This window comes from Rhinolophus hipposideros (assembly GCF_964194185.1).
Source record: "Rhinolophus hipposideros genome assembly, chromosome: 2".
Lineage (NCBI taxonomy): Eukaryota > Metazoa > Chordata > Mammalia > Chiroptera > Rhinolophidae > Rhinolophus > Rhinolophus hipposideros.
The window spans coordinates 5,572,860-5,592,270 of record NC_138048.1 but is presented as its reverse complement, the minus strand read 5'-3'; positions in this window follow the sequence as shown (position 1 = coordinate 5,592,270).

Sequence of the window (19,411 nt, the reverse complement as noted above, 5' to 3'; positions counted from 1 at the left end):
TAGTTTTAATGTTGCGTTATTCCTAAGACTGGTGCGTTGCGTGTCTTTGGATCAAATTTCTCATGTGAACACCAGGATGCTTAAGAAGCACTCTCCATATGATTCATCATTACACTCTTGAACGGATCCTCAGTGCCACACACCCCTGTCTGAGCTCATTGTGCCCCAAGAATTTTCGTAATGGGCCTCTTTCATATTGTTCAGTGTTCTTGTGCCTTCATGTTCTGGGCATCTTGATATTATCACTGCTAGAGCATGGTAAAAAGGTAAATGTGTGTGGCCACCAATTATTTTCTGAAGCATGTAGGATGCTCATCAACATTTCTGTTTAAGTTTCCTGCAGGTCAACATATACAGCGTCATAGGCCATCTTTTTTCTGAAACTACTAAAGCTACGCTGTCATTTAAGGTCCAGTTTTTGTGTTTGGCAATCTAGTAAACATTTATATAAACATGTAGGTCCCCTTTCCCCCCAGTGAGTGGGACCAAACTTGTCCTCTGTGCAGACAGCAACAAGTGGATTTCTTTTTAACGCCTCTATGTCAACAGAAGCTGATAGCTAATACCGGAGTTCATGGCATTCCATAAACAGGTGGCATGATGATGCTAAAAAGGACTTTTATCACACCTGTACTACCTCATTAAGGATTGGTTGTATTAAACAATAGGTAAACTGTCTTTAGGATATCTGCAATTCCCCAGTGATACATTGTAAAAATGACCACAGTCCTTCACTTCTTTCTGTGTTCAGACCGCTTTGCAATATGATTTTTCAGCATCTCCCATCAAGAGGTGAGGTCTATTTCCTGTACCCTGGAATTTGGGCCAATATAGTTTGGTAGAAATGCTGTTGTGCCAGTTCTGAGACTGAGCCTTCAGAAGCCTTGTATGGTTCCATTTACTCCGCGGCCCTGCCTCTGCCTTATGGACCAGAGCAGGCTAGACTACTGCTGAAGAGAGAGCGCCTCAACCAGAGTAATGCCAGTCCAGTTTCCCCAGCAGAGGACAAAGACGTGAAAAAGCCCACATGATATCAAAGCCATGTCCCCTGATGACAGCTGATGCATGAGAGACTGAGTCCAGCCAAGCTAAGGACAGCCAGCTGAACTCTACCTAAATTGCTAAACTAGGGAATTGTGGTAAAATAGATGGTTGTTGTGTTAAGCCAAGTTTCATGTGCTTTGTTAAGGAGTAGTAGCTAATGCCGTCATACTAATGAGCTATATTTGGGTGATGTTTCTTTCTCAGTGTGTGCATCTGGGGTTAGCACCTGGAGATATTTATATCCTGTCAATCTTACTCTGGCATTGAAACTTTTAGGTACAAATATCTTCCTTCAGATCACAGCTCTACCCTCTACAAGGGTACTTATCATGGCAAGGATAGCAGAGTGCATCAATTTCTAACTTGTTAAAACTTAACCCCTTACACTTCTATAGCAACTGTGAAAAGATTGATGTCCCAGTAGCCTCTTGATAAATAATACCAAGAGCTTCCACTTGTCCTGGTGGCTTCCTTTTTCCTCACTGGTACAACCTCCCAGATAGATAAGGCATTTTGTTTGATCTAATGTGTATACACATACACATACCTGCACACCGAGTGACAGAATAGCTGACGTTTTTGGAAAGCACAGTAATAGTCAGCATTATTACAATTTGCAGATGAGTTTCTGTGCTGGTATTCCTAAACAAGAGTGATGAGTCAGATATGATTATTATGAAGAAAGAAGAGGAAGAGGAGAGGAGAAGAAAGAGGAGAAGGTAGAGGAGGGCAGTTACAGCAATATATGACTGGTAAATGAAACTCTCCCTTGGCCTGCTAGTTCCCAGGCTGGCTACAGCTGGCTCATGCATTATCACCTTTGAGGTCCCCTAGTCTTTGAAGGAGCTAACACTTTCCGCCACAGTTCTCTCAGAGGTGTAGGGGATATTCTGGCATTAAGAAGTATTTTAGGTTTTCTCAGTATAGGTCTCATACAACTGTGACTAATGCTCTTGTATGTCTAATGCTCTTGAGGGAGCAAATTAACCAAAACCCAACTTGATAATCTGCTTATAATTTGACATGGATCTTGTTATATGAGTTTTGAAAAAGGAAGTAGAATATCTAGAATTTTCAAAATATAATCTCATATTGAGGGGAGTTAGGATATCTTTGAAATATGCACTGCCTGAACCTATATTGCCTTATGGGGACTATTTTGAGGTAAATTCAGGGGTATTTAAAAATTGTGACAGTTAATTATAGTTCTTATAGTGGTAAAAGTGATGAGTGGATTTTCTCAACAATTTGATAAGGCATATGTATTCTTCACTTGGAAACTTGTATCCTGTTTTTTATTAGGACTAAAGACAAATGACTGTCATAGTCTTTCAGCCCAGCCATTCAAGCTGAGGATTTATGACAGTGTCTTCTGTTGTAGGAAGAAGGTAGAATATGGCTATAAGGAACTATATACTGTAGTACTGACACTAATTCTTACAGTGATGACACTACTCATTTACTTCCAAGTAAATGAAAGGGAAGGTGATTAATTCTGCTTGTAGGAGGAAAGGGGGAAGTTTCTAAAAATGTTATATGAAGGGAGTAGCGCTTGGAGTAAGCTTTGATGGATAGAATTTTGGCAGGCAGAGAATGGAGAAAAAACATTTTACACAGAGGTAATAAGTAAAAGTTCAGAGGACAAAAAGTGTACGCCTCCTTGCTCATAGAAATCTATGTGATCTGTGCATTGGTAGAGTAGGACATTTAACGGAGAGAACATGCCTCTGAATGGATAAGCTTGAGTCTCAGTTTAGACAAATTTGCTAAGGATTATGGCCTTTGTCCTCTAAGGAATGAAGAGCCTTCCCAGTTTATAATCAGAGGGGATGGTAAATGATAAATGCTATGCAGACCAGAGCAAAGATTGAGGCAGGCGGAGAAACACTGAGGGCTCACACTTAGTTTCTTATCTTTACTCAAAATATATACAAAAAAAAAAGAAAAAAAACAGAAAAAAAAGAAAGATATAATATACTCCATTTTTTCCCCTCTAATTTTCATGATCCACAAAATATTGACGTTTTAGTCAGTGAATGATGAGTGAATATTGACACTTAAAAAGTTGTTTTCCTAATTCCCTTTTGATTTTATATTTTTTTGTCCTCTTTCTTCTGCATATTGCATATGTGTACTTTAAAATCAAAGGGATTTTGATTTTATGCAGTTTATCTCATACTACATAACTGTGTCTTATAACAATCACAATAATTGTGTTTTGATTATTAATGACTGTAATAAATTACATAGCATCTATCCAATAATAAAAACTGTATTACAATACTAGTAGTCTACAAATTTTATGATCTGGTTTGAAATTCTAGGAAAAGTGAATAGAAACACTGAGTAGATGATGATCATGTGGCACTAGATTATTATTCTATTCAAAGCAAGGTCTGTGTATGTGACGCAGTAACTAGAAGGTTACCTGTAGATCATGAAAGACGAGCTTTCCCCCAACCCATTTAAAACTAATAGAATTTCCCTTTATGTAACATTCCTTGCATTCATGAAGGCTATATCTATATCTATTTTCAGGTGGCAGTCAATTATCTTTTGTCTTTGTGTCCTGGGAGCTCTCTCTGAAAGGAAGCAGTTATCTATTTGGCATTTTCTCTAAGAGATTCTATCAATTCCTTGCAACAGTGTAAGATATCTTCTTTTGTTGTTACCTCATAAGTTCCTTCATCTAAGTCCAGCTTAATTGTACTATGATGTATGAAGGAATGTAAAGAACAGTAAAAGCCCGGAAACCAGAAAGAACCAAGCAGCCATCATGGGTTTCACATGGCCCTATTTGTTTAATTCACCATCATTTTTTACATTATATATATATATATATATATATATATATATATATATATATATATATAATAAACCCGAGAAATTTTCATCGCTTATTTTACAATTCTTCCCATGCAATATAACATAAAAGACAACTCTTTTGAGGTGTTCCAGGGGCCCTTCAAGAACATCACAAAGTATTCCTTATATATTGAGACTTTTAACCCTGAAAAACCTCAATTTCTAATGAAAACTATTATAAGAAACAAGCAATTAACATTCTTTAGCTTGGTTAAATTATGAAGACATTTTTATAACCTCTAGAAACATATTTCATTGACATCAAAGTCAAGTATTAATATGGATTTATTTATATAAAAACCCAGGCAAAATACAGTCATTTCTGTTTTATGAGGTTGGACGATTAAGTTGGTGAACTCATCCTAGAAAAAGTGCTACATACCTCATTGCTAAATATCACTATGGTCACTTTTGAAGTACTCCCCTTGGGAAGCTATGCACTGATGCCAGCACTTAGTCCACCCTTCAAAGCAATTTTGGAACTCTTTATCAGGAATGGCCATCAGAGCTGTCATCATATTACTCTTGATGTCCTGAATGTCATCAAAATGTCTTCTATTCAATATTTCCTTTATCTTTAGGTAAAGAAAGAAGTCACAGGGTGATCAAATATATGGTGATGGAAGGACAACTGACTCTGGGTGGTGAACACACAATGGGATTTATAGATGACGTATTACAGAATTGTACACCTGAAATCTACATAATTTCACTAACAATTGTCACCCCAATAAAAAAAAAAAAGAAAGAAGTCATTGGGCCCCAGAGCCGATGAATAGGGAGGGTGTTCCAATACAGTGATTTGTTTACTGGCTAAAACTCCCTCACAGACAGTGCCGTGTGAGCTGGTGCATTGTCGTGATGCAAGAGCCATGAATTGTTTGCGAAAAGTTCAGGTCGTCTAACTTTTTCACACAACATTTTCAGCACTTCCAAATAGTAAACTTGGTTAACTGTTTGTCCAGCTGGTACAAATTCATAATGAATAATCCCTCTGATATCAAAAAAGGTTAGCAACATCGTTGCAACAAGTTTGCAAACTTAATTGTCAGACCTCGTACTTAAACAAACTTAAGTTACCTTTAATTTACGAAAGATCAATCTTAGGTCACATGAACATGGCAAGCATTTGAGTTAGTTTCTATATTTCTGAAAATTTTAGAATATACAATCTTTACAAGTACTTGCCTTTAAAATTAATTTTAATAGTGCTATTTGGAAGTAGAAAATTATCTCACATTTACAACATACATACATAGAGTCACACAAGTAGGGACGAGTTAGGTACAAATTTTGTTCTGGAGGTATTTACAATTTATATCTGATCTTGACAAGTCAAGGTCTAAATGAGCTTCCCTCTTATAAAATAAGCACAACCAATTTTTAATACCTCAGAAGAATTGGGTTGACACCTTAATCACATCATAGGTTGATCCATTTGTCTAAACCCTCTTTTGCAGTTTGGAGAGAACAATTAAAAATGTTTTCCATTCATACTGCCTAATTTTATAGCTGACTTTTTCTAATTATATGCACAAAAGATTCATTTAGAAGTATCAAAGGATCCTCATCTCAGCCATTTTTGGATTGATGGGAGGCTGTGGGGTTTGTCAGCCTCAAAGGGACAATTTCCTATGTTAATTTTGAGATCTGTAGAGTCTGAACAAACTTCTACGGGAAATACAGCTCTTACATGCACGTCTCCAGACAAGCCAAATGCTGTGGATATTCCTGTAGGATTGCTTGATGTCCTAGAGGAAATTTTTCCTCAGCCAATCCCGTAAAGATTCTTAGTAACCTAAGAATACCCAAGCAAGACAGAGCGAGGGCTTATGGAACGTGGCCGGAACCTCCATGCTTTTCAAGTTACAGGCCCCTCTTTTGGGTGTACCCATTCCAGGGTACCCTGTCCTTCTCCTCAGGGCCCCCACCAGCTTCTCTGGGATCAGCTGCATTACCACACTGGAACCCCAGTGCCCACCTCTGCCACTCTGGATTCAGGGATCTGAACAACCTTCTTCACCCCTTTGGCTGTTTGGCTAGGAAAGCAAGTATTCTTTGTATTTTGGAGCTAAAGAGAGTTCAGTGTCTTATTTAACCAGCAGATATTTTGTTCAGACTCCCAGTAAGCAATACAATTAAAAGACAAAATTAAAAGCAGCAACCTATTTGTTTTTCCTTTGTTGACAAAAGAAACATCCCAACCTGTCAGGAAGTTTTATATGAGTTTATTTGAGCCAAACAGAGGCTATACCTGGAAGTAAGACCTCAGCAGACTGAGAAGACTCCTTCCAAGAAATGACAGTTTGCAGCTTTTTTTTTTTTTTTATGCATTTGGAATTAAAGAGAGAATGTAAGGATAGTTAATGAAATTACTATAGGGTGGTCAACCTTTAGAAGAAGGGGTTTGTAAAGAGACATTTCAAAGAAGTACTGAACTAGATGTAGAAAACAATGAACAAGGTTTGCTTAGGGCAAAGATAAACCTTTTACTAAAGAAGTTACATGCCTGGGGTGTCACTAGCCACCATGACCAGCCCAGTTAGGAATTTATGATCAGATCACCCTGTGAGGGTACTATCCATAGAACCCCTTTTTTGTCCACACCTTATTACTGAAAAATGCGGGGAAGGAAAATCCTTGGTGAAGTACCATAATGAAATGAGTTCATTTTCTGAATACTTGTAAGGATTACTAAAAGTGTAGGACAATTAATCAAATTTCCTAATGTGAGCACTAAAGATGAAATATAGGGTATTATAATAAATCTCTTGTGGATTATGATAGTCCAATTAGAGTAGGCTAATCAGATATTTGGAACATAATGTACTACTCATTGATTTTCTTTGCTAGAGGAATGGCATCTCACCATTCATATCTCCCAAACCTTGACAGTTAATTACTGTGTTTTGTTCATTTGATCCATGTTTTTCTATTCTTTTTAATGAAACAAACTCAACTGAAATATTGATTACTGGAGATGGCTTTTCAGCTTGAATTTGAGACATCTGGGTTGTTTCCTGGAGCTGTTTAATGTGAGGATCTGAAGGGTGAATGCAAATCATAGATAAAGGGGGATTACTTGAGCTCTGCCAGACCTTTGTTAGGTATCAGATGCAAAATGCACTCCTGAAGCTGTAGAAAAAAGACAAGGTCAGAAAAATGGGGCATGGAATGTCAAAGAGGTTAGAAAATGAATAATGAAGATAGCTGAGGAAGAAGTATTCAGTGAACAAAGTCAATGTGGTTTCAGTCCTATTAAATATTAGCTTCTTGGCCTGACTAGATAGGGTAGGCTTAATGGGCAAGGACAGGCAGACCTCACACAAGTTACAAAGGAGTGGATTAACTGTAGTTAATCTTGGGAAATGTTCCTGTCCCCATCTTTATTTCTACTGGAGCAGCCCTGATGAATCATACTTGACTTCCTTTCTTCCTCTGAAAAAAAGGAATAGTTTCTCTATTCTTAGCTTTCATCCACTGCTGCCTAACTCCTAATCCCCGCTGGAAGGCAAGTTTATTCAGTATATGTTTTGTGTTGCAATCACAGCCTAACTCTCCCTAAATCATGAAGTGCCACCTCCGATAAGGGGCTAATATCCAAAATATATAAGGAACTCATACAATTCAACAACAAAAAGCAAACAATCCAATTAAAGAGTGGGCAGAGGATCTAAATAGACATTTCTCCAAAGGACATACAAATGGCCAATAGACATATGAAAAGATGCTCAACATCACTAATCATCAGAGAAATGCAAATAAAAACCACAATGAGATATCACCTCACACTAGTCAGAAAAGCATCAACAAGACAAATAATGACAAATATTGGAGAGGCTGTGGAGAAAAAGGAACCCTCATACACTGTTGGTGGGAATGCAGACTGGTGCAGCCGCTATGGAAGGCAGTGTGGAGGTTCCTCAAAAAATTACGAATAGAATTACCATATGACTGAGCAATCCCTCTCTTGGGTATCTACCCCAAAAAATCTGAAAACATTTATCAATATGATATGTATGCTCCTATGTTCATTGCAGCTTTATTTACGGTGGCCAAGACTTGGAAACAACCAAAGTGTCCTTTGATAGATGACTGGATAAAGAAGTTGTGGTATATATATATATACAGTGGAATACTATTCTGACATAAGAAAAGATGAAATAGTGTAATTTGCGAAAACATGGATGGATCTTGAGATTATAATGCTAAGCGAAATAAGTCAGACACAAAATTTGAGAACCATATGCTTTCACTGATATGTGGTATATAAAACTGAAAACAACAAAGGAACAAGACAAACAAATGAAGAAACAAAAACTCATAGACACAGACAATCGTTTAGTAGTTACCAGAGGGTAAGGGGATAAGGGGGTGGCAGATGAGAGTAAAAGGGATCAAATATATGGTGATGGAAGGAGAACTGATTCTGGGTGGTGAACACACAATGTGATATATAGATGATGTATTATAGAATTGTACACCTGACACCTATATAACTACTAACAATTGTCACCCCAGTAAATTTTAATTAAAAAAAACACACATGAAGTACACCAAGGTAATAGGTAATAAAAAGTGGATGACTATGATATAATTGTAGTACTGTTCAGTGGTCAGACGGCATGATATAAATCTGCATATTATAATATAGATCTTCAGATAATATTATAATATAATCTGCATATTATAATATAGATCTGCATGTTATAATATACATCATTTTATAAAATCTGCATATTATAACATAAGAAAAAACAGAGCAATCATTTTATGTAAATTATAAACCCAAAACTACATATGTATCAGATGTACATGCAGGTAAATTTATTTATGGGAGATGGCTTAGAAGGGCATACATTAAATATGTCAGTGTGAGTGCCTATGAGGAAAGAGGAATTTTATTTGGGGTGGAGGATGAAGGGAAAATGAAGCAACATGAACAGAGAGCTATGCACAGACCAGTAATAATACAGTGCTAAGAAATGAGAAGTGAAAATCAAATAATGTTGCTGCAGCGGCTGTTCAAATGAATGAATGAAATTAAAATTAATTAGTTAAAGTCTGAAATCTCTGCCTATTTTTTACCTGTAGTTTGACAAATTAGTGAATTTTATGAAAAGAAACCATTTTTGTTTGGCAAGTTGTCAAATTTATCCAGTATGCTTATGAAGGAGAATTCAGGTAACGTGGGATTTGGAATGTCTTTAGAATTGTTTTGAGAAATTCCTCCTTGTAGTATCCATGACAGGACACTGAGGGTAGTAACCTGGATTTGCACATGGCAAAGCCAGTGACACAGAAGAGAACTTGTATCATGCTGCTCACACCACTGGGTAAAAAGCTTGTCTTAGTGTTTGCTGTAGTTTGCTATTCTTGGTTTATTATTTGTTATCCTCACCTCTTGGTTTGTTATCTGGCACAGGAAAACACAGTGCCTACAACTGAGAAAATGTGGATCATGCACTGCCAGAGAGAGGCTTCTCAATATTTTCAACCACTGTTGAAAAATTAACATTGTTTTATTATCCTCTGTTAATAATTACAGACTATCTAAATATATTTATCCATTTGTCAACTGTGATGAAGGAAGATTTTTTGGTTGGGTTAATTGATAACATTAAATAATGTAATTACAAACCAAAGGAGAAGGGAGTAATAGACCTAAAAGGCCCTGAGGATCTGTAGACAGCAGCTGAATTAGAAACTGGAGGAATTGTGTGCTGGTTTCCACCCCTTTATCATTAATTCCCTGCATCAGTATTTGGAAGTGATAATACCTTCAGAAGAAGATACTGGAAAGTTTTAAAGGCTTAGTTGTTGTGATCCACTTTCCATGTAGAAAACACGTCCTCTTAATAGAAAATTGCTAGCAATCTTAGTTCATGCTAAGGACTGAAGGACTACAAAACTTACCTGTATCTGATTTTTGAGCCACCATGTAAGAAAGCAACTTGTAAATTGACATCTAGAAGGTAAGCAAAGTTTACATAAAAATAGTTTCATAAAATATTTTTAATGGTAATGATATTTAGATAATTGTGGCTTTAAAAATTCCTTAATAAAGCTGGAGAAGAAATTTATGGAAATAGCAGATAGCTATTTGTATTACTAGGACATGACTGGAAAACACATTCTCTTGTTACATACAAAATAACAATAGCAAATTTACTGAGTTTTTAACTATGTGACAGGCATTATTCTGGGACTTCTTTCCATGCAACTTAATTCTGACCCAGTTTTATGAGTTAGGCACTATTATTGATCTCATATTAAACATGATAAAACTAAGGCATAAAGAGGTCAATTTGCCCATGATTAGTGATGGAGTCTAGGATTCAAACCTAGACATGCCACCTACAAATCTCCAATTTTAGCCATCATATTATAGAGAATTGTAAATTTACTTAGTATTGAAATACTTCAATCCATAAAATAAAAACAAATTAAGGAAAAAAATGCTAGTAAAATACAAACATTTGGATTAAATCTTTTTAGAAACATTTGAGTTTGAGAATGCTTAGACATAAATTTGAACATAAATTTTCAATAAAATATATTTGCATTTATGAAAATAGGAGATCCTATGAGGTCCCCTGTCACAATTTTATGTAAAGAACAAAGTTCAAAACTATGAAATTTTGTTTTATGGAATACATAATTGTTGTTCTCAATGTTGGCTGCACCTTGCACTCATCTGAGATATTTAAAAAACTTGTGAATGCCTGGTTCTAACCTCAGAGATTCTTACTAAATTGGTGCCAGGTGTGACCTGGGCATTGGGATTTATGAAAATTGTCCAGGTGACATCCACTACAATAAATCCAGGTCTTGACGTGAGGGTAGATTCATCCTATGCACTCAAGATGGAGTCAGATTGACCTGCATTTGAATTCACAAACCCAAATGTGTGAACTGTGTGATTGGGGAGGAATCACTTTTCCTTCCCGAGATTGAGTTTTTCCTATCTATACAATGGGGATAATAAGAGCACCTAATTCTGGATTTGTAGAATGCAAGCGTATTTCCTGGCAATACATACATATCTCAGCATAGTGATCGGCACAATGTGACTGTGTAATAAATCTTAGTATTTTTTTCTAAGACTGAAGGAAGATCATAAGTGACATTTTCCCCAAATCCTCTATAATTATGAGACAATTATATGGAAAATCAGCAAGGTAGAGCTATTGTTTATTGAATTTAATGGCTTATTTGATAAATTCTATGAATATTAAATGATAGATTACCTACTACTTCAGACAATTAAGTTCATGAACTCATCCTAGAAAAAGTGCTACATACCTCACTGCTGAATATCACTATGGTCACCTTTGAAATACTCCCCTTGAGAAGCTATGCACTAATGTCAGCACCTAGTTTACCCTTCAAAGCAATTTTGGAACTCTTTTTCTGGAATGGCCATCAGAGCTGTCATCCTATTATCCTTGATGTCCTGAATGCCATCAAAATGTCTTCTTTTCAATATTTCCTTTATCTTCAGGTAAAGAAAGAAGTCACAGGGGGCCAGATCAGGTGAGTAGGAAGGGTGTTTCAATACAGTTACTTGTTTACTGGCTAAAAGCTCCTTCACAGACAGTGCTGTGTAAAGGCAAGAGCCATGAATTGTTGGCAAAAGTTCAGGTCGTCTAACTTTTTCAGGCAGCTTTTTCAGCGTGCCCAAGTAGTAAACTTGATTAACTGTTTGTCCAGTTGGTACAAATTCATAATGAATAATCCCTCTGATATCAAAAAATGTTAGCAACATTGTTGCAACACATTTGCGAATCAATCTATCTATCTATCTATCTATCTATCTATCTATCTATCTGTCATCTATCAACTAGCTAGCCAACTATATAGATTTGTAAAGTGGAGTTCACCCACATTTGCTTGGCACCAGCTCATATTCCAGGACACAGTAGAAAGTAGACATGTAAATATAAAGAAGGAAGCTTTGCATATTTTTTCTATCTATTTTTTCCACCAAAGAGAATTTTAGTCCCAGTTTTCCTGAATCTTGGTGTTACCTCGAGCTCATTGAAATGTCCATTAGAAAATCCAAGGCCGGTCATCAAAATAGCGGCGTGAGGTGAGCCTCTGTAAATCTCCCTTGGAATTTACAACTAATCGAACAACAATAACTCCACAAAGGACTCCCTGCACAGCAGATAGGCAAGACGAAGAGGTCCACTACTAAATTCACCTTCAGGTGGGAGGGGGAGGAGGGAAGGGAGAAGTGCGGAGACGGAACCGCGTGGGCACAGTACGCAGACCCAGCTCAGTGCTCTGAGCTCGCTGCATCCCGGAACTACTGCAGCTGTGGGAAAAGGAAGAACTCAAACTGCTAGTGCTCTGCTTACCGCCCACAGGGCTGAGGGGGCAGAATATAACACGGCTGAACCCAACGCTCATGGCAGAGACCTCGGAGAAAAGATTGAGGGAAGAAGGCTGAAAACAGTGGTTTAAGCACTCGCTGCTGGGCAGAGAACGGAAGCCTTAGGCACTGAGACTAGCCGCCCCCCTCAACCCTCCCAGAGCTTGCCCCGCCCCCACCTGCCTGGCGCTAGAAGCGGAACAGTAGCAGTGTCAGATCAAAAGAACAGAATATTTGCTGTTCTGAGAACTGTGGACCACTGACACAAATTCGCAGCCCAACTAGTTCCGCAAAGGGGAGGGAGCTGTGGAAGCGGGACCAGCTGTGGTGGATCGCCTCCATTGCTCTGGACCACCTCTCACAACTCACCCTACCCCTGGCCCCACCTATCTTGGCGGATCTCTGCAGGAGTAAACAGAACTGCTGAAACATACGGGCTCTGCATCTGGTGCAGAAAGAGCTTTGGAACTTCAAAATTTCTCCGCATCCCCACAGGGACGTGGCACCTTATGATGAGGCAAACTGTTAACAGAGGAGAAGCCCATCTCCCAGGGAATACCCTCATTGTGTGAGAAGCTGGAATAGTGCAGAGAAAACATAGCACTAATCTGTGAGAGAGGAAAAAAAGGCTACAGTCGGAGAGAAAATAAAACGTTCCACAAACAAGTACTAGAAAACAAAAGAAACACCTCTTCCTATCAACCTTTTGCAGAAGCCACTCCTGTAGATGTCTAGGAAGAGAAATAATAAATCAGTAATTGTCACAAATAACTAAGGCAACGAAGACAGCTCTGAAAGAAAGTGAAAAGTCTCCAGAAAAGGAACTTAAAATTATGGAAATATGTGACTTAAATGACAGGGAATTCAAGATTGCATCTCTGAAATACTCAACGAGATGCAAGAAAACACAGAAAGGCAATTTAATAAACTCAGAAATGCAATCAAAGAACAACATGAGCATTTTATGAAAGAGATTGAAATTTTAAAAAAGAACCAAATGAAATTTCTGGAGATTAAGAACTCAATAGAAGAAATTAAGAATGAAATAACCAGCTTAGGTAGTAGAGTTGACCAATTAGAGGAAAGAATCAGTGACATCGAAGATAGAAACCTGGAAATTACACAGATGGAAGAAGGAAGAGACTTGAGACTTAAAAGAAATGAAAGAACTCTACAAGAACGTTCTGACTCTACCAGAAAGAGCAATATAAGAATAATGGGCATACCAGAAGGAGAAGAAAAAGAGAAGGGAACAGAGAATATATTTAAACAAATTGTTGATGAGAACTTCCGAAACTTGTGGACAGAACTGGATCCTCAAATCCAAGAAGCAAATAGAACACCTAATTACCTCAATCTCAACAAGTCTTCTCCAAGGCACATTGTATTGAAGCTGTCTAAAATCAACGACAAAGAAAGAATCCTAAACGCATCCAGGGAAAAGAAGAGGGTAACCTACAAAGGAGAGCCCATTAGATTATCATCAGATTTTTCAGCAGAAACTCTATAAGCCAGGAGAGAGTGGAACCAAATATTCAAACTTTTGAAAGAGAGAAATTATGAACCAAGAATAATATATCCAGCAAAGATATCCTTTAGATATGAAAGAGGAATAAAGACCTTTCTAGACATACAGAAGCCAAGAGAATTTTCTAATACATAACCTGCACTACAAGAAATACTAAAGGAGGCAATTTGACCACCATCAACAGGGACAATTTGTGGCAACCAAAACATAAAAAGGGGGAGAGTAAAGGCCTGAACCGGAATATGGGAATGGAGAAAGTAAGCTTGGTAAAGAAAATGGAATACTCTAAATATCAAACTTTCTTTTACATAAACTTAAGGGTAACCACTCAAAAAAAATCCAGAACTGAGATACATACTGTAATAAAAGAAGAAACAGAGAATACATCATAGAATACCACTGCACAGAAATAACAGACATAAAACAAAAAGACAAAGAAACAATGGAGACACAGCCTTACCATAAAGCTAAAGATAGAATGACAGGAAATCCTCACATATCAATAATCACCCTAAACGTAAATGGACTGAACTCACCAATAAAAAGGCACAGAGTAGCAGACTGGATCAAAAACTAAACCCAACCATGTGCTGTCTCCAAGAGACACATCTCAGCTACAATGACAAGCATAGACTCAAACTTAAAGGATGGAAATTGACACTCCAAGCAAATGATACCCAGAGAAAATCATGTGTAGCCATAATGATATCAGATGAAACAGACTTCAGGGTGAAAAAGGTAACAAGAGACAAAGATGGACATTTCACAATGGTAAAGGGGACAATACAACAAGAAGACATTACAGTCATCAATATTTATGCCTCCGATAAGGAAGCATCGAAATATACCAAGCAATTATTAACAGAACTAAAGGGAGAAATTGACCAAAACACAATTATACTAGGGGACTTAAATACATCATTGACAGGTATGGATAGATCATCCAAACAGAAAATAAATAACGAAATAGCAGCCGTAAATGACACATTAGATGAAATGGACATAATTGACATTTATAGTGCACTTCATTCTAAAACATCAGACTATACATTCTTTTTGACTGTACATGGAACATTCTTAAGGATAGACCATATATTGGGACATAAAATCAGCCTCAGCAAATTTAAGAAGATTGAAATCATACCAAACATATTCTCTGATCAAAAGGCTTTGAAATTGAATATCAACTGCAAAAAGAATGTAGGAAAAAACACAAATACATGGAGATTAACAACATACTTTTAAAGAACAACTGGGTCAAAGAAAAAATTAGAGGAGAGATCAAAAGATACATAGAAACAAATAACAATGAAAATACATCCTATCAAAATTTTTGAGATGCAGCAAAAGCAGTTTTACGAGCGAAATTTATATCATTACAGGCCTATCTCAAGAAACAAGAAAATTCCAAAATAAATAACCTCATGTTACACCTTAAAGAACTAGAAAAAGAAGAAAAAGTGAAACCTAAGGTCAGCAGAAGAAAGGAAATAACAAAAATCAGAGCAGAACTAAATGAAATAGAGAACAAAAAGACAATAGAAAAAATTAATCTGACAAAGAGCTGGTTCTTTGAAAAGATTCACAAAATCGACAAACCCTTGTCTAGACTCATAAGGTAAAAGGAGAGAAGACACTAATTAACAAAATCAGAAATGAAAAAGGGGAAGTTATCATGGACACAACAAACATACAAAGGATAATGCAAGAATACTACGAAGGACTATATGTCACCAAATTCAATAACCTAGAAGAAATGGACAAGTTCTTAGAAACATGTAGCCTTCCAAGGCTGAACCATGAAGAACTGGAAAATCTAAACAGACCGATCACCAGTAACGAAATTGAATGAGTCATCCAAAACCTTCCAAAAAGCAAAAGTCCAGGACCAGATGGCTTCACTAGTGAATTCTACCAAACCTTCAAAGAGGATCTAATACCAATCCTGCTCAAACTCTTGCAAAAAATTGAAAAAGGGACAGTACTCTTTAACTCATTTTATGAGGCCAACATTACCCTGATACTAAAACCTGGTAAGGACAAGACAAAAAAAGAAAACTACAGACCAATATCTCTGATGAAAACAGATGCAAAAATCCTAAACAAAATTCTAGCAAATCGAATACAACAATGCATTAATAAGATTATTCATCACGACCAAGTGGGGTTCATCCCTGGGGAACAAGGATGATTCAACATCCGCAAATACATCAGTGTGATACATCACATAAACAAAATAAAGGACAAATATCATATGATTATATCAATTGATGCAGAAAAAGCATTTGACAACATTCAATATTCATTTATGATTAAAACACTTAATAAAATAGGTATAGAAGGAAAATACCTTAACATAATACAGGGCATATATGACAAGCCTTCAGCTAATCTCATAATTAATGGTGAAAAACTGAAGCCCTATGCTCTACGTTCAGGAACACAACAGGCCTGTCCCCTATCACCTCTGCTTTTCAAAATAGTGTTGGAAGTCCTTGCCAGAGAAATCAGGCAAGAGAAAGAAATAAAAGGCATCCAAATTGGGAATAAAGAAGTTAAATTGTCACTCTTTGCAGATAACATGATGCTATATATAGACAACCCTAAAGATTCCACCAAAAAGCTGTTAGAAACAATCAACGAATACAGTAAAGTTGCTGGCTACAAAACCAACGTACAAAAGTCCATTGCATTCCTATATACTAACAATGAAATCTCAGAAAAAGAAATACAAAAAACAATTCCCTTTGCAATTGCAGCAAAAAGAATAAAATACCTAGGAATAAACTTAACCAAGGATGTGAAGATTTTTGCAAACAGTGCCTCCGATAAGGGGCTAATATCCAAAATATACAAGGAACTCATGCAAGTCAACAACAAAGAAACAAACAACCCAATTGAAAAATGGGCAGAGGACCTGAAGAGACATTTCTCCAAAGAGGACATACAAATAGCAAATAGACATATGAAAAAATGCTCAACATCACTAATTATTAGAAATCCAAATAAAAACCACAATGAGATATCACCTCACTCCAGTCAGAATGGCTATCATCAACAAGACAAATAGTAACAAGTGTTGGAGAGGCTGTGGAGAAAAAGGAACCCGCATACACTGTTGGTGGGAATGCAGACTGGTGCAGCCATTATGGAAGGCAGTGTGGAGGTTCCTCAAAAAATTACGAATAGAATTACCATATGACCCAGCAATCCCTCTCCTGGGTATCTACCCCCAAAAATCTGAAAACATTTATACATAAAGACACGTGTGCTCCAAAGTTCATTGCAGCTTTGTTTATGGTGGCCAAGACATGGAAACAACCAAAATGTCCTTCGATAGATGAATGGATAAAGAAGTTGTGGTATATATACACAATGGAATACTATTCGGCGGTAAGGAAAGATGACATAGGACCATTTGTGACAGCATGGATGGATCTTGAGAATATAATGCTAAGCGAAATAAGTCAGAGAGAAAAAGCAGAGAACCCTATGATTTCACTGATATGTGGTATATAAACCAAAAACAACAAAAGAACAAGACAAACAAATGAGAAACAAAAACTCGTAGATACAGACAATAGTTTAGTAGTTACCTGAGGGTGAGGGGGGCGGGGGGAGGGAGATGAGGGTAAGTGGGATGAAATATATAGTGATGGAAGGAGAACTGACTCTGGGTGGTGAACACACAATGGGATTTATAGATGATGTAATACAGAATTGCACACCTGAAATCTATGTAATTTTAATAGCAATTGTCACCCCAATAAATTAAAAAAATATATATTAATGCTATTTGTAAAAAAAAAAATAAAAAAAAAAGATTTTCCTGTTTTTCTAATAGTCAGCCAACAATTTTAATGCACAATTCGAAGAAATTTTGCAATGTTTTTGTCATTTCTGCTCATTACTGTCCACCCTGACTTCTCTTCATAGTGACACATTCTCTCCCTTCAGAAAAATGTTTAATCCATTTGTACACTGTCGTTTTCTTCATGGCATTATTCCTCAAAAAATAAAAATAAAAATAAATAAATAAATAAATAAAAAGAAAATCCAAAGCCATCTTTTTGACTGGTTGGAGCAAGTATTTGTTTTGATGACACATTAGTCATATTAGACATTGCTCTAGAAGGCACAGAACCATGAGTCATTCTATCTTTCTGTGGGGTCTGATACTGACTCCTGACTTAGATCCAACATCTGCTTTTCTGATTCTGCTTAGTTTCCTATTTCCTGGTTCACAACCATGGCCATGTGAAGATTTCAAATTCTTGACTGCCATTAGCTACTGTTCCTAAGTAATGGCAGATGAGCAACACTTTGGGACATGACATCACTCAAAAATACATTCTTATGGGTTACTGCAAATAGCTTGGCTCTCAGCCTTCTTCATTGGGCCAGAAACATTTAAGAATGTCCCAAGCTTTTCACATCTGAGTTAAGCAAGTCTGATTAAAATTAGCTTGTTATGCCCTTCCTTTCTTATTAATTCATATAAAGATTGTACTAAAGGTAACGTTTTAAGGCTGGCAATATAGAAATGATTTTTAAGTCTAAAGTATATTTATTTACTTTAAAAAATCATGATTGTTAAGTTTCTAAAAGAAGTATTTTTAACTTAGTTGTTATGTGTAGGCTATATTCCACGCATTCTACATGGATTAGTTAATTTAAACATTAGAACAAACTCGTGAGGTTGATACAATTACATCTCTAGTTTACAGCTAAAGAAACCAAGGCACCCAAGTAGAAACCAATGGAGATAAGATTCAAATGCAGGAAGTCTGCTTCCATAAAATGGGCTATTTAACATTATACCTTATTAATGACAACAAAGATTTACAAACACAGTAATACCCTTTCTGACCGCATGTGACAAGTTCCCTTTTATTTCATCTGGCATTTAAACACAGTCAAATTCTAATGTTGGGTTCATTATTCCTTTCTTGATTTAACTCTGTTGTGAGATGCCTTGCCAAAGGAGTCTCTGATTATGAAGTTATCAATAACTACAGCTTTCTTCTTGGTTTACAAAATAAGCATTCTGAGGCAATGCTCCTCTGACAGAGCCTTTTTTGAGCTCCATTTTCCTTCTAAAATTCTTTTCCCTTGATCAGGACTTTTTGATTAGAGAATTGTCTCTACAATAAATCCTTCCCTTTACTTCTTGCTTTTTTAGTGGCTACTCAACATCTGACAATTTTTGTCTACCCAAAAAAATCTGAAAACATGTATTTATAAAGATACATGTGCCTCGATGTTCATTGCAGCATTTTTTACAGTGGCCAAGACATGGAAACAACCAAAGTTCCTTCGATGGAAGATTGGATAAAGATGTGGTACACATAGGCAATGGAATATTACTTGGCCATAAGAAAAGATAAAGTACTGCCATTTGCAACAAGATAAATGGATCTTGAGATTACCATGCTAAGCGAAATAAGACAGACAGAAAAAGTCAAGAACTATATGATTTACTCATATGTGGGATATAAAACTGAAAGCAACAAACAAAAAAAAAAACCTCATAGACACAGAAAACAGTTTGGTGGTTACCAGAGGGTAAGGGGGGAAGTGGATGATAGAAGAGGGAA